The sequence below is a fragment of the Microtus pennsylvanicus genome, chromosome 9 (genome assembly GCF_037038515.1).
Source record: "Microtus pennsylvanicus isolate mMicPen1 chromosome 9, mMicPen1.hap1, whole genome shotgun sequence".
NCBI classification, from domain to species: Eukaryota; Metazoa; Chordata; class Mammalia; order Rodentia; family Cricetidae; genus Microtus; species Microtus pennsylvanicus.
In genome coordinates, this window is record NC_134587.1 from 21,313,462 (window position 1) to 21,328,574 (window position 15,113).

Consider the following 15,113-nt stretch of genomic DNA (forward strand, 5'->3'; position numbering starts at 1 on the left):
CACTTTTAGATCTTTAGTAGAGATCTGCTACCTCGAGTGAGGCTCACAACACAGTCCGCTTCAAGCCCAAGATAAGAGCTCTGCTATAAGTTTTTGTTTTAGTTTTACGGTGAGTTTGTTTCTGTTTGGGGTTTTGTTTCGTTGTTTGTTTTGCTATAATTTAAAAAAAAAAAAAAAAGAAATGGGCTCAGGATTTCAGGTCTGACTGTCCCAAAAGGAATGAAATCAGGATCACTAAGAGACATTTTCACATCCAGGTTCTCCTATAAAATGGCATGCGGTACATGCACAGGGCCCCCGTGAACTTTTACATTCCCACACTAACATCACCACAGGCATGAGTTGTGTTGTTCGACTTATTAGCTACTTATTGCATCGCTAAGCAAAAGGACGTCTTTTCAGTACCATTATAGTCTTGCAGGTCCACCGTGATATACGCCAATCGGTTATAAACCAAACATGGCTACAAAGAAAGTGACTATAGCTCAAACCTCACGCTGCTCATGTTTGACAGAGAAAAAATAAATCACTCAAAACATTAACACACACACCGCGTATAAGCTCAGCAAAACGCTGATGCCTAAAGCTGCCCAGTGACTGTTTACATGACTTACTTACATGCTTCCCGACTTTCCAGGCTCGTGATGATGCCTACGATGACCTTTTGAGCCTCTGGGTGGTCACCCCATTTGACCTAAGTTTGCTACCCAAATGCTAGCCACTTCACTAAACTTCACAGATCCTGGTAGTGTACCTGGAATATACTCATTCCTGACAGCTCCTGTTCACTCCCTAACAGCCAATGCTACCCTGCAAAGATTGATTGCTACAAAGATGGGGCTTGCTTCAAACTCCTCACGTGTCCTCCTTAAATCCCACTCCTCTGACTCTTAATCGTCTGTGGCATTATCTTGAGTTTGCGTGTAAAGTCAACTATCCTCCTAGGCTGTGACAAGGAAGGGAGCATCGTTTGTTCTGGTATCACATGCCCAGGATGTGGTACGTAGTATGTCACCTGATAAATGTTGGAAACACAAACAAGGCCTAGCTAGCTGGAGTTATGACAAACCACAAGTGTTGTCCTGCCAGCGGGTAAGGCCTTTCGGGCTGTACAAAAAGCATCCTGAGGGGGTGCTTCAATTTTTCTCATATACATGGTCACCAGCTTCTGATAATCCGACTTGGGAATTTTCCCACTTTACAATGCTGTGAACTTGCTACAAGTTCAGCAGAAGCCATACTTGGAAGTAAATCTGGACTTTTTCCCAGGCTCACAGCCTGTGGTCTCTCCATGCTGGGCTGCTTAGATCCACAGCTCCCAGTCACATGCTCCTGAGATCAGCAAGCATTCTAGAGCACACCCTGGTGCCAGTGTCTCGGGGTATTGTGTTTCAGATTTTTGCATCCCATTGTGTCTACTGAACACTCACCTACGTGTATTCAAAAGACACTCAATACTTCATTACAGAACAGGCTTGTGTTAGATGATGCAGCCCACCAATCCTCAGTATTCTGAGTGTGTTAGGAGCAGAGGGAGCCAGCGTAACGGGGCAGTAATCCCAGGATATCCAGCTCCTGGGAGGGTACAACAGGCTAGTGAAGATGCTGTCTCTATCCAGTTCCTGGGAGGGTACAGCAGGCTAGTGAAATGCTGTCTCTATCCAACTCCTGGGAGGGTACAGCAGGCTAGTGAAATGCTGTCTCTATCCAACTCCTGGGAGGGTACAGCAGGCTAGTGAAGATGCTGTCTCAAAAACAACACTGCAAAGGCAGTCGAGACTAAGCTAAGATGCTTGGTGGGTCGAGTGTACTAATGAATACAATTAGAATATTTCACTACTTCCTAGGTTTATCAGGTTATGATCCATAAAAAACTGACGAGCATTTGAAATTTTCTCAACCTTCATAGCAATCTGTGAAAGACAAAAAAAAAACACCTTTCTCAAGTTCAGCCATTCCTTCCACGTTAAATTCGGTTGTACTCTGTCAAAATTAAATTAAATAGGATGTACTATCTTAGGCCATTGGGAAGGCTCAGTGGGTAGAGGTGCCTGCCATGCAAGCCTGGAAAACCCACATTAAAAAAAAAAAAAAAAAAGGAAGAACCGATTGCTACTAAGTTGTCTTCTGACCGCCATGTATACCATGGTAGGCACAGCCACACATGCATTGTGCACATGCACACACACAATGACAATAACTTTTCATTTAAAATGATCTTGTTTTAAATGCCTGCGTTCAATTGGTGAATTAAGCTACGTTTCTATGATTTTTAAAGATATCTACAAAAGGTAGGTTGCTCCTGTCATCAAGAAAATTACCTTTTTAAACTTCTGTTTATTGAGAGAGAGAAAAATGTGTGTGTGTGTTCATGTTACCCCGTGTACGAAAGCCAGAGGACAACATGCAGGGATCATCAGTTCTCTCCTGCTGCCGTGTGGGACCCAGGGATTCAACTTAGGTCACTGGGTTTGGCAGCGAGCACTTTTACCCACTAAGCTACCCTTCCCATCCTCACGCCACCTACTTTTTGTTTTCTGAGACAGGAGCTCATCATCCAGGTTGCCCGTGAATTCACTATGTAGCTGCAGCCAGCCTTACATCCCTGATTCTCCTGTTTCTAGCTCCTACGAGCTGAGATTAAAGGCAGGGCCTGCATAATCAGAGCAACTGTCACACCACTAGGATAGCATTTACTTGTCTATCTTATTAGTCACTGTTAATCTCTTCTGTGCTGTGTTATTATCGGTACGCATACACAGGAGAAAGCACAGTATACAGGGCTCAGCATTCTCCAGTGCTTCAGACGTCCACCGAGAGCCTCAGAGTGTACTGAGAGGTTACACAGGAATAAGCTTCTCTGGAAAACCTGGGAGCCCCTTGAAGATGAGGGAAGCTACTACAGTAAAAGGCAAGAAATGATCAAGCCACAAGGGCTCCGACTTAGGGCCTTTTTAAAGAGCTGAAGAGGGTACCCCAAGACCCCTGGCCTTTCCATGTTCTAACATCTGAAAATGCAGCAAGAAGCTGCCATATTACCCCACTGCAGGCACTGGGGCATGGGTTAACTAACCCTCAAAACTATAAGCTATAAATTCTTAAAATTTATTCTGAAGGCCGTGTGGTGGTGGTGCACGCTTTTAATCCCAGCACTCAGGAGGCAGAGGCAGGCAGAGCTCTGTGAGTTCGAGACCAGCCTGGTCTATAAGAGCTAGTTCCAAGACAAGCTACAAAGCTACAGAGAAATCCTATCTCGAAAAACAAAAAAACAAAAACAAAAAATATTCTTAACAATTACCCAGTCTTCATTATTTTGTATAGTAACATGAATGGATTAGATAATACCCATTTAAAATATCTCAACATGACCGGTGGCTCAGGAGTTGTTGAGTGATAACATATTGCTGTACCTGAACAGAGTCTACCTGGCTATATACACAATGTATGTATTCAAGGGGTTCTGACAGCTAGACAACCTCGATGACCTTCGACTGGTCGCTTAAATCAATTGGGCCTGAACAGTTTCCTATGCAAAATCAATACATTGAATTACACACGCTCAAATCCTCCCCCTTCCAGAATCCAACATAAATTCACACACTATTAACTGATGTACTCCACAATGGAAGAAAGAAGGCATGCAAAACCCTTACCACAGAGGCTGGCATGCAGTAAGCATGTCACGAAAGCTAGCAGCTGGCACTGAAACAAGGACAGGAAGGCTTGGATGTGTTGTGCACTGTATACATTTCAGCTTCTTTGGTGAGGCTTTTTTCTAAGCGGGGGTAGAAACACTTTAAAGCCCTATTTTAATCAGCGCTGTTAAAATCAAAGAAGCCCAAAGTGAAACAATAAATTATAAAGCCCGACATGAAAGGATATGGGTCTCTCAAAACGGACTAGCTTTGTTTGGTTTTAAATTAGACTTCCAGTGAACTCTTGGCAGCACTTGGGAAGAAATCAAGACTGCTCTGGAGAATCATCCTTCAACACACTTACTGAAAATCGCTGCATCGAAGTTGCAGCTGAGGGAGCAAAGAGCAGTGGGCTGCTGGGAAGAGTAGCAGGCCTCTCCCTCCAGGGAACGACAGCGGGGCGTGCCAACTGTCCTGGGTGCTGGATAAGGAGAAGGTTATCTGAAACTTCCAGAGCAAAAGCCTCAAACTAGTGGGTCCCAGATACGCTGTCTGGCGGCACGCTTTGTTTTGTCTTGGGTTGAATTAGACTGTCTGTGCTTAGCAATTAGGAGGCCAGAGTGGGAAAGAGTTTCTAGCTTCTGGTGAAAATGTGCAAGGGCCAGCAGTACCACCCCTGCACCTCCTCTTAGCAACATCGAGGGTATTTATTTGCACGGCTCCCTTCACCCCTGTACCGGGACATGGGATCAGAAGCAACCAGGGCCGGCTTCCCTAGCTTCCCATGGCCTAGTCTGCTGCACCCAAGCACAGCGAACTTCTAGCACCATAGACTTTGGAGCTAGAAGCCGCACCTTTCACACACAAGCCGGATCATTATCTTAAGGACATGGTTCATCCTTCCAACTTCAGTTTCCTGCATGCAAAACTGGGATATTCGTGACTATATCTGTCTCACTGGACTGGGGTGAGGGTAAATGGTTATTACCTGCAAAGCGCTTGGAGCAGAGTCTGACACACAGTAACTCCTCCATCAATATTAGATGCTACTACCTTCTGGCCCCTGGAGGCATGACGGTTTCAAATTTCTGTCTCAGAACTTTAATATTCCACAGTGAGCTGCCAAATTAGTTTATGATTTAAAAAGAAATGGCCTTTGGTGAAAGTTGTACAGATATAACTTAAAGATAACTAGAGGCTCCAGACACAAAGGGAGAAACACATGACTCCACTCTATAAGGTACCTAGACTCAGCAAATCCACACAGCCAGAAAGCAGAGGGAGTTACAGACACGGTTGGGGGGGAGGGGCTGAGCAATGAGGAGTTAGTGTTTAAAGGATACAGAGGTTGTCTTTGAGCTTATGAAAAAATTCTAGAGATGGATGATGGTGTTTATAAAAACACAAATTCAGTTAATTGTACCAAATAACAAACTTAGAAATGATGAAAATGAACCTTATTTCTTACATATTTTATCATAATTGTTTGTTTTTCGAGACAGGATTTCTCCATGTAGCCCTGGCTGTCATGGAACTCACTCTGTAGACCAGGCTGATCTCGAACTCATAGGGATCTGCCTGCCCCTGCCTCCAGAGTGCTGGATTAAAGGAGCACGCTACCACCCCAGCTTGGTTTGCTTTTTGTTGTTTTTCTTTTTCTTTTCTTTTTTTTTTCTTTTTTGAGAAGGGTCTTACTATGTAGCCTTGGCTGGCCTGGGAGTCTTACTATGTAGACTAGATTGGCTTTCGACTCAGAGATTTTCCTGCCTCTGCCTCTTGAGTGCTAGGATTAAAGACAAGTACCACCATATCACATAATTTAAAAAAAATAATTATCCCAGCCTACATAATTTGATCTGCAGCAATTCGCTGAAATTAAGGTATTTCCGATTCCTAAGACACTTGCGTGCACTATAAATTTATGTTCTCAAAAACCACACACCACATATCCCATAATATGTTCGGGGGGGATTAAGTACTTTAGCAGCTGTTTCACAACAAAAGCCTTTCCTTTGGATCTGGGGTTGTCATGGGGAAATGTCTGCAGCAAACACAGGATGAGGCAAGACCAGCTTTTAGCTTCTGCCTCAGCAGCGGGGCTGCCTGCTCCTTCACCATCAGGTGTCGGGGATTCCCCATTCCACATCCTCTCGACAAACACACAAAATGGCCTCCAGCCAGGTACCACATGAGTAAACCAGACACACGGTTTTGGTCCAGGCCTGTTCTAGAATAATATTCCAAAGGCACATATACACTAAAAGGCAGCTATCAACAAATACAAGGAGAGTCCCAAATCACCTAAATGGGTATTCTGGGGTTACAAAAGGTCTTAATTAGGGTTTCGATTGCTGCGACAAAACACCAGGACCAAGCTGGGGAGGAAAGGGTTGATTTGGCATCAACTTAGTCAGGACAGGAACTCAAACAGGGCAAAATCCTACTTGATGAAGAGGCCATGGAAGGGTTCTGCTTACTGGCTTACTCAGGACCAACAGCCCAGCCCAGGGATGGCACCACCCACCACTGTTCACTCTAATTGAGAAAATGCACAGGTGGATCTCATCAAGGCATTTCCTCAACTGAGGCTCCTTCCTCTCTGATCAATCTAGCTTGTGTCAAATTGACACACAACACCAGCCAACACACAGGGGTACACTACCATGCTCAGACTGCCATGGTCTTTACAACACCGCCAGCCAGTGCACAGGGGTATACTACCATGCTCAGATTGCCAAGGTCTTTGCATGCCACCATTTTCTAAGGTGTCTATTAAAAAAAAAAGGCAAACTTAAAATTACTTTGAAAACTAGAGTTTACTAGTACACATAAACCAGTTAGATCCTGTATACATAGTATATATCTTTGGGGGGGGGGGGGGGGATTTCACTATGTAGTCTTGCCTGGCCTGAAGCTGGCTAGGTAGAGTAGGCTGGTCTTAAACTGACAGGGACTACTTGCCTCTGCCTCCCAATGCTGATGTGGCTCAAAACATTCATTTGGTTTTGTTTTTTTGTTTTTTAGTTTTTCAAGCTACCGTTTCTCTGGCTGTCCTGTAGTCTGTAGACTAAGCTGACCTTGAACTCAAGAAGTACCTGCTTCTGCCTCCTGAGTGCTGGCATAAAAGGGGGGGGGTCCCACCATGCCTGGTGTGAAACATTTATTTCTTAACATTGACAAAGAGAATCATTGCCCATGATTTTATAAACTTGAATCGGGCTGACTCCAAGGAAAAGTTTCTCTGCCCACAGGAATTTCTTAAATAAATTAGTGTCTTTGGGGTATAAACAATCTTTTAAACACTAGGCACATCATCCTCCTAAATATACACAGTGAATGCCGCTCCATCTTGGAGAGGGTCCCTGGCACCCCCATTCCATGGCTACCTTGTTTGAAGACACCGAGATCCCGGGGGCTATATATGCTATAGAAAAATAATCCCGAAACAGTAATCGCTTTCCCCTGTGAATGAGAGAACACGAATAAATAAGATTTAAAAGTGGCAAACAAAATAGAAGGATAATGATCACAGACAAAGTGCCCAAATCATCCTCTAGAACCAATGTGTGCATCAAACAAACATTTTTTATACTCTACCGCAAAAAAAAAGGGGAAAAGGCAAATGGTTAAAATTGATTGAAATACAGCCTCAAGCAAAATTAGTGCCACCTAAGACTTGACATCCATCTACAAGTCAGCATGGAAGAAAATAAAGAAAGGCCTTCTTGCCCAAGCTGCAAATATTATCAAATGTTTACTAAACAATAGGGAGAAGCATAGAACAGATCAAAGGTGAGAGCTCGAGCCCTCCCACTACAGCCAAAGGTCCTTCCTACCATGAAAGCCGAGTTCTAAGACACAGGAACTTATTAGAGAGAACTGATATAGAGGTGATCAAGGAGGACATTAGAGTGGGCTCTAATCCCACGTGACTGGTATCTTCATAAGAGTGGGAATTTAAACACAAGTACAGACAGCAAGGAAGCAATGTGGACACTTAGAAACCAGAGGCTTGGAATGGATCCTTCTCTTTGGTTGTTTGGTTGGTTGGTTTTCAAGACAGGGTTTCTCTGTATAACCGCCTTGCTGTCCTGGAACTAGCTCTGTAGACCAGGCTGGCCTCAAACTCACAGAAATCCCCCTACCTCTGGGATTAAAGGCTGGATCCTTCCTTTCCTGCAGTCCTCAGGGAGAAACAGCCCTGCCCACACCTTGATCTTGGAGCTCAGCCTCCCACAACTAAGACAGTAACTTTCTATTGTGAGGACACACAGTTTGTGCACTTAGCTGTAGCTGCAGGCTTGCAGGCTCTGGGTTTTAGCTGCAGCTGGCAAGAGTATCTGACCGCATTAATACGGAGTCCAGGCAGCCCAGTCCTCAGTGCCTCCCTATCACAGGAGGGTTAGAGAGTGTCCACAAGGGATCCCAGATCCATCAACACACTCAGCTTGGTTGTAGGCACAGTTTCAGTCATGGTGGAGCCACAGGAGGAATCTCAAACTCTCTGCCCTTTGCTGCAAAGATCTTACCACCTCAGCAGCATGGGCAACAAACAGGGCTTGGCAATTCAACACACTGATACAAACCATGACAAATTCTGGGTTAAAACAAAAGTACGAAATACTGTGCTTATCAGTCAACAACAATAACTAAGCTCACTTTTAGGACAGGATTTTCCCAGATCAACGGCAAGTTTGTGGAGTCCAGACCCATTGGGATGGGTCATCCTGTCTCTCCCTCTCAGGAGACCCATTTTACTGCACGAGAATGATGTAATGCCTTTGTGTTCACCAAACAACATAGTATGCCTTCAATATGTCAGCCTGTTTCCTCTCCCTAAATACATAATTGATTTTCATCATTTTTATGCTCCAGTTACCACCCCAAAGCAGACTGGGACAAGTTCATGTTTCAACTGCGTCTTCCTTTAAAGATCAGAACAAATAATACATCATTTCCAGTTTTTCTTTGCTCATGACCTTCTGTTACTCACTCACATAACCCTCATGCGTGGACTGTGACTACAGCATGCATGCAACCTGGCTACAGAGGAACCATCAACAATAGAAGAATTGGTTTTTTGTTTAAACACTGTCAGAGTAAAACAGCCACTGACATTCCTCAAGAAACAGAATTAGGACCAATGTCAAATAAAAATTAAAAGTTTAAACTTGCCTTCAAAAAAAAAAAGAAAAAACTAGAGCTATATATTTGGGTCATTTTATTTTTAACCATAGTCTCCTAAATGACCTGAATATCCCAACATCCATTCTAAATGACAAGTTTTGTAATCCTTATGAATAATTTAGTCGGGCAAACTTGCTTTACTTGCTGTCGAATAAAAATGTTGCTTCAAAAAATTGACAAACCAGTTGTCCATAATATATTTCAGTCTGGATATTTTCCAGTCAAACTAGGGGGAAAAAAAAATGAAGGACGGAGGTACTTGAAAACTGGGCCCGACATGGTGGAGACATCAACAACTATGACATCGGGAAATACCAAGGTAAGTTAAAGTCCTCAAAGCATGTGTCTGCATGCAGGTCCAGAGAGACACTGTTAGCAGCACAACCACATACGATGGCTTTCTCCCCGTGTTTGAGATCGAATCTAGGGCCTCACACATGCTAGACAAGCACGACACGAACAGCTGCATCCTCAGTGCCGGGACTTTCCAAAAATACTAAGATACATCAAAATATCTACTTGGACTTATACTAAATAGAAACCAAAGCAGCATCAGCCTTGACAGTAGCTATAAGGTGAAGGTTTTATGCTGTTTTAATCCATCTTCGCTTTTACCAAAGCTTGTGTCTCTGGTATAAGGTAACAGTTAACCAGAATGCTGTTGGCTTTGGGAAACAGAAGAGGATTTGTTACTGGGAACTGAGTGAGTCTGGTTCCTGTTTCTTTCATAGAGAGAGCGCCCCACTAGCTCACCATCTGGGTCTCTTTCTGGGGCCCCCACTTCGAGAAGCCGCAGTAACTTACTAATTCATGAAGCGTGGGAACAAGCAGTGAGAGGTGGGAGGAAGCCTGTCCCTCCCTGGCTGCCAAGCTCTCTCCTAAAGCACACACTGGATGTCCTGGTACAGCTTGTGGTTATGGGAGAAGGGCCTCCGCAGGGAGGTATACTGATGGTCCAACATGGCCAGTGAGCAGCCAGGCAAATCTGCCTATAGTGGAATTCACCTGGCTGGGGAAGCCCACTGCTGGTATACACAGACCTTACACGTGTCCTCCAAATGTTGCATTGGAAACCCTATCCCAAAATCCTTATGCTAATGAATGCCATTTGGAGGAGGAGCTTCTGGAAACCAAATTAGGATTAGGTGAGGTTATCATGGTAGAGATTTTATGACAGCATTTGAAAGATCTTTATAAAAAGAAGAGAGACCCAAACTGGCAGTCCTGCATGAGATACTCTTTGCTACTTTTTTTTAAAAAGATGTTTTAAAATTTTATTCTGATTTACATGTATGTATGTACGTACATGAGCCTGCTTGTTTTTATGTGCACCACATGTGTGCACGGCCTGCAGAGGCCAGAAGAGAGCATTAGAACTCCTGGAAGTGAGTTCTAGGTTGTTATGAGCTGCCTACTGTGGGTGCTGGGAACCAAACCCAGGTTCTCTGCAAGAGCAGGAAGGGCTCTCAACCACGTGCCACACCCCAGTCCCAGCTGTCACTGTGTTCTATTGCTGCAAAGGGCCCCTGGCCTGATGCCAGGCAGGTGCTTAAAGCCATGCTCCTGACTGAACCATGAGCCAAATGAACTTAGCTGTCCAGTCTTGAGTATTTTGTTATTGTAAGAGAACCAACCAATGCAACACAATTAAAATAATAATAATAAAACTAAAAGGCACAGTCTTCATCATCATATTTCTACCCATTTAAAAAATTTAAAAGTACAATGTGAATTCCGTATGCTTCCCCCTCCCCCACCCTTTATCTCAGTACTGGTTCTGAATTTCAAGAGGGAAAACTAGAGAGGCATTTATTGGTCCTATATCACTCACTCACTCACACACAAACACACACACACACACACCAAAACGAGTACAAGATAGAATTCAAGATCTTGAAATCTTCAGAAATTTGACTTTAGTCTGGGAATGTATCTCCGCTATAGGATGCTTGCCCAGCATGAGAAGGACTCAGGTTTCACCACCAACACCGCAAGCATAAATAAAAATAAATGGCTTTACATTTATTTCACTTCTAAGCTATCTGTAAGAAAACAGGAAAAAACTAAACAGAATAATTTAGTCCCTAAAACACTGACTTTTAAATCAATACTGACAAGGAATCACTGGTACCCTCATTATGACCTTACAAAGGCGTCTCAATATGTCCCACTCAGCCACTTACTAGTGAACTTGTCTGTACTTGTAAAATGGGAACAGGGTTATCCCTACCTCACTGGTATCACAGAGAGCCAGGGGCACACAGATCTGCAGAACTACCACACATAAACCAGCTGGAACACACAGCCATTCAGAACCAGCAGGGGGTTGGGAGATTAACCCAGTAAGCCTTTCTTCCATTGGGGGCGAAAGAACCGAGATCTAGTATGAACAGGCGACCTGCCAGACATCGCTCACAGATCTTTTCTGAAGCCCTTCATTACTACAAGCACACAAATCTTAATGCCGTCCCCTTCCTTGAAATACGATTTGGCAGATTATAATCTGTAAATTGAAGTTCTTCTTTCCTGTGCAGACAATGGCGCGGCCCGGCCCCTGCTGGGCTCTCGGGGCCTCCCCCTTCAAAGGATGAGGCTCCAAGCTGGCACTGCCCCACTGGGAAATCAACATAAACTGTCCCCGACTCAAACTTTCAGTCAGGCCTCCTCACTCAAGGACACCCAGCAATCCCAAACCCTAATTTTATCAATTTCTACCTCTGTCACCTCTACGATTTCTCAACTACATGGTCTCACCCATCTAAGCCACCAAAACACCAAATACTTAATTAGAGCTGGCTAGCTTTCTTATTCAGAATTAAGGATAGGAACAGGAAGAGCCTCTGGATGCTGTAGGCATCATTTAAGATTTTTCCAGGAAGTTTCCAAAGGGATGGAAGGTGTTTACTTACAAATACCTCTGGTTATCTGTACCCCCCCCCCATTTCCTGAAGATGCTCTTTTCTCAATTGCTGTGAAATACTGCTTAACTATTTTATTTGCAGATAGTTTATACACCCCACAGCTACCGAAACACTGTCAGATTCCACCTCTTTTTCAGATCTGATTTCTCTGTTCTAAATACTTTCAAATGAAGGTAGAGCTTCAGGCAATCTGTCATTTATCATCCCTGCCTGCTTTTATCCCTTTAAGAACACTCGGGATTCCCAATCTGCCTGAAATCACCAACCTTATTGCAACTTACACCCAGTCCCTAAAAGCACACTTCAGGTAATCATCAGACATGAATCAGGCCACACGCTGACCACACACATGGTGGTCTGAGGTGGGTTCTGGGGCTTCAGGGCTGACTTCCTTGAAGTTCTGCTATAGCATTTTCCCCAAGTCACAGAGGACGCTTTCCCCTCTGTGTCTCCATCTTTTGAAATCCAGAAACTAGCAATGTTTTAGGTAGGGTGGTTTGAATAAAAATGTCCCCATAAGCTCAAGTGTTTGAATGCTTGGTCCCCAGGTGGTGGCACTGTTTGGATAAACTTAGGAGGTGTGGCCTTTCTGGCCAAAAAATGCATTCCTGGGGGTGCAGGCTTTGAGGGTTTTGGTTTTGGTTTTGGTTTAGTTTGGTCTGGTTTCTGGTTTTTTGTCTGTCTGTCTGTCTGTTTGTTTGTTTGGAGACAGGGTTTCACTGGGTAACAGTCTTGGCATTAAGCTCCATTCTCAGTGTGTTCTTTCTGCTTCCTGATTGCAGTTCAAGATGTGAGTCCTTAGCTTCCTAGTCCGCCACCATGTGTTTGCTTTGTCCTGGTGGACTCTAAATGACTGGAACTGGAAGCCCAAATAAGCCCTTCCTTCTATAAGTTGTCTTGGTCATTGTATTTTATCACAGTGGTAGAAAAGGAACTAAGGAACACAATCTCAAAAATGTTTGCTTGGGAATACAAGGACTAGCTGACCAGCAAATATTCCACAAGAATTAAGAAAGCACCCCTGCAGCCTACCTCCCCAGATCACAGCTCTGTCCACTCCAAACTCACCAGGCCTGAGTCCAGTTCTTCCATCTTATCTCCACTTCCCAATGGTTGGCTTGGTTTCCTTACCACTCCCTTCAAACCTCTTCTTTTCAAAGACTTGACTTGACAGACCTCCCATAACTTCTGCATGAACTTGTGTATGAACTACACTCTGCGGTCCAGTCTCCAGCGTTACCAGCTCTCAGAAAGGGATCTGACAACTCTAACGGGATTGCATTAATCCTCGGGAGTTTGGTTCATGATACCTCAGCAACGTTCTTAGACAGATGGTGAGGGAGTTGTACCCCCAGCTTTCTGGTTTACTCTCCACCCAGCCTACTCTCAATCTGCTTGACAGTGTAGCTCTCTGTCAACTTCTCATCCACACCACTCCAGAAACTGGCAAACCCTCCCTCAAGAAGTACTGTGTGCTTCCTCTGCTGGACCACTGTCATTCTCAACCAGATGTCTCCAGAGAGAGAAAGGGTACGAGGTGATCTCCAGGGGAACCTAAAGGAAACAGTGTAACTTCTAATTGGGTTGACTTGCCTCATATCTTTTGTTTCTATCTATCATTCTACTTATATATTATCTTAAATACAAACCGCTTATCACTAAGCAAATTACCATATGGCTATAACATATACCTATATAAATGCTACAGATATGAGGAAGGATTTTACTGATGTTGAGAATGTTTCAAGACTACCAGCCTAGCCAGTCACCATGGAAATACCAAGTGACACAGCTATGCGGAAAGCTGATGCAGGAGAAATGACTTGAACCCAGGAGTTGGAGGTTACCATGGGCAAACAAAATAGCTGGGCAGTGATGGAACACCTTGAATCCCAGCACTCAGGAGGCTGAGGCGGGAGGATCTCTGAGTTTGAGGCTTGGACTATAGAGTGAGTTCCACAATAGCCAGGTCTACACAGAGAAACACTGTCTTGAAAAGAAACAACAACAACAACAAAGTAAAATAAAACAAATGCTACAGGACAAACAGTAACACTTTGACCCTAAATTTACTTGGTGACTATCTCAGCTACTTTTCTGTTGCTCAGATAAAACACCATGACCAACAGCAACTTACAGAAGAAGGTTTACTCTGGCTTACGGTTTCAGAGGAATAAGGAGAGGCACGGCAGCAAGCCGCAGGCACGGCGACCAGAGCAGAAAGTGAAGAGATGGCATCTATAACCCCAGACATGAGGTAAAAAGAGGAGGAAATAGAGTGAGGACCACCCCCAGTGACATCCCCCTACAGGAAAGCTACACCACCTCCCCAAACAGGGCCATCAACAAGGGACCAAGTGTTCCAATTCCTGCACCTATGATAGACATTTCTTATTCAAATTACCATAGTACTCTATAGAAAATTCCAAATAAACCAGTGTATTACAGGTGGGGGTCATAAGATGTTTTGTATGCATATAGTTTAGATAGTAATGTAACATTCTTATTCCCAAAATCATATTTCACCCCTGGCTTTCCTACTATATAGTTAAAATTACTTTTATTCAGGTCTGCTCTTAGAGACATCTACACACACACAGACATATGGGGGTGGCTAGAGAAATGGCTCAGCAGTGAGGAGCAGTTATTGCTCTTACACAGGACCCAGGTTCGGGTCTCAGCACCCACAGAGGCTAACAACCATCTGTTAACCCTAGGTCTAGGGGATCCAAAGCCCCTCTGACCTCCAATGGTTGCTGCATGCATGTGGTGCACATATATATATACACTCAGGGAAACACACAGGCCACAGGCATACACAAATATTTTAGATACATATAATATATATGCATATATATTAAAATAACCAGTGAAACAGCTCTTAAAAATAAGTGACACCAAGGACAAATTGTCAAAGTCCTAAATGTAGTACTTATAAAATATACGACTTGTTCTAAGTTGTTTCTCATTTAATGCTTTTGACACTTAAAATACAGAAAACTGCGTTCATTTATTCTATAAAAGATTAGAACTTTTAGTACCTGAGAAAAACTAAACTTTAGAGATTTACTTATTTTACAGGTATGTGTGCTCTCCTGTGTATAGCATGTGCATGCAGGTAAACCTGGGACGCTGGGGAGACTGCATTTCCCCTCTAGAACTGTGACAAGCAGTTATGAACTGCCTGACATAGGTACTGGAACCCAAATGCACAGTCTCTCTGCAAGACCAGCAAGTGTTCTTAACCACTGAGATGTCTCTCCAACCCCAGAAAAAAACTTCTATCAAACTTTTAGACGTTATAAGCCTCAGAACTCTTCTATACTCAACACTGATCATTTTAGAATCTTTTCCTTTCTTAAATTTATTT

The 15,113-nt window shown here is 43.7% G+C and overlaps 1 protein-coding gene across 3 annotated transcripts in view; it reads right to left on the minus strand.

Annotated features, from left to right (window-relative positions):
* The window catches only part of Tanc1 (tetratricopeptide repeat, ankyrin repeat and coiled-coil containing 1), a 216,192-nt gene that overhangs the window by 164,809 nt on the left and 36,270 nt on the right, over positions 1 to 15,113 (minus strand). The window lies entirely within an intron of this gene.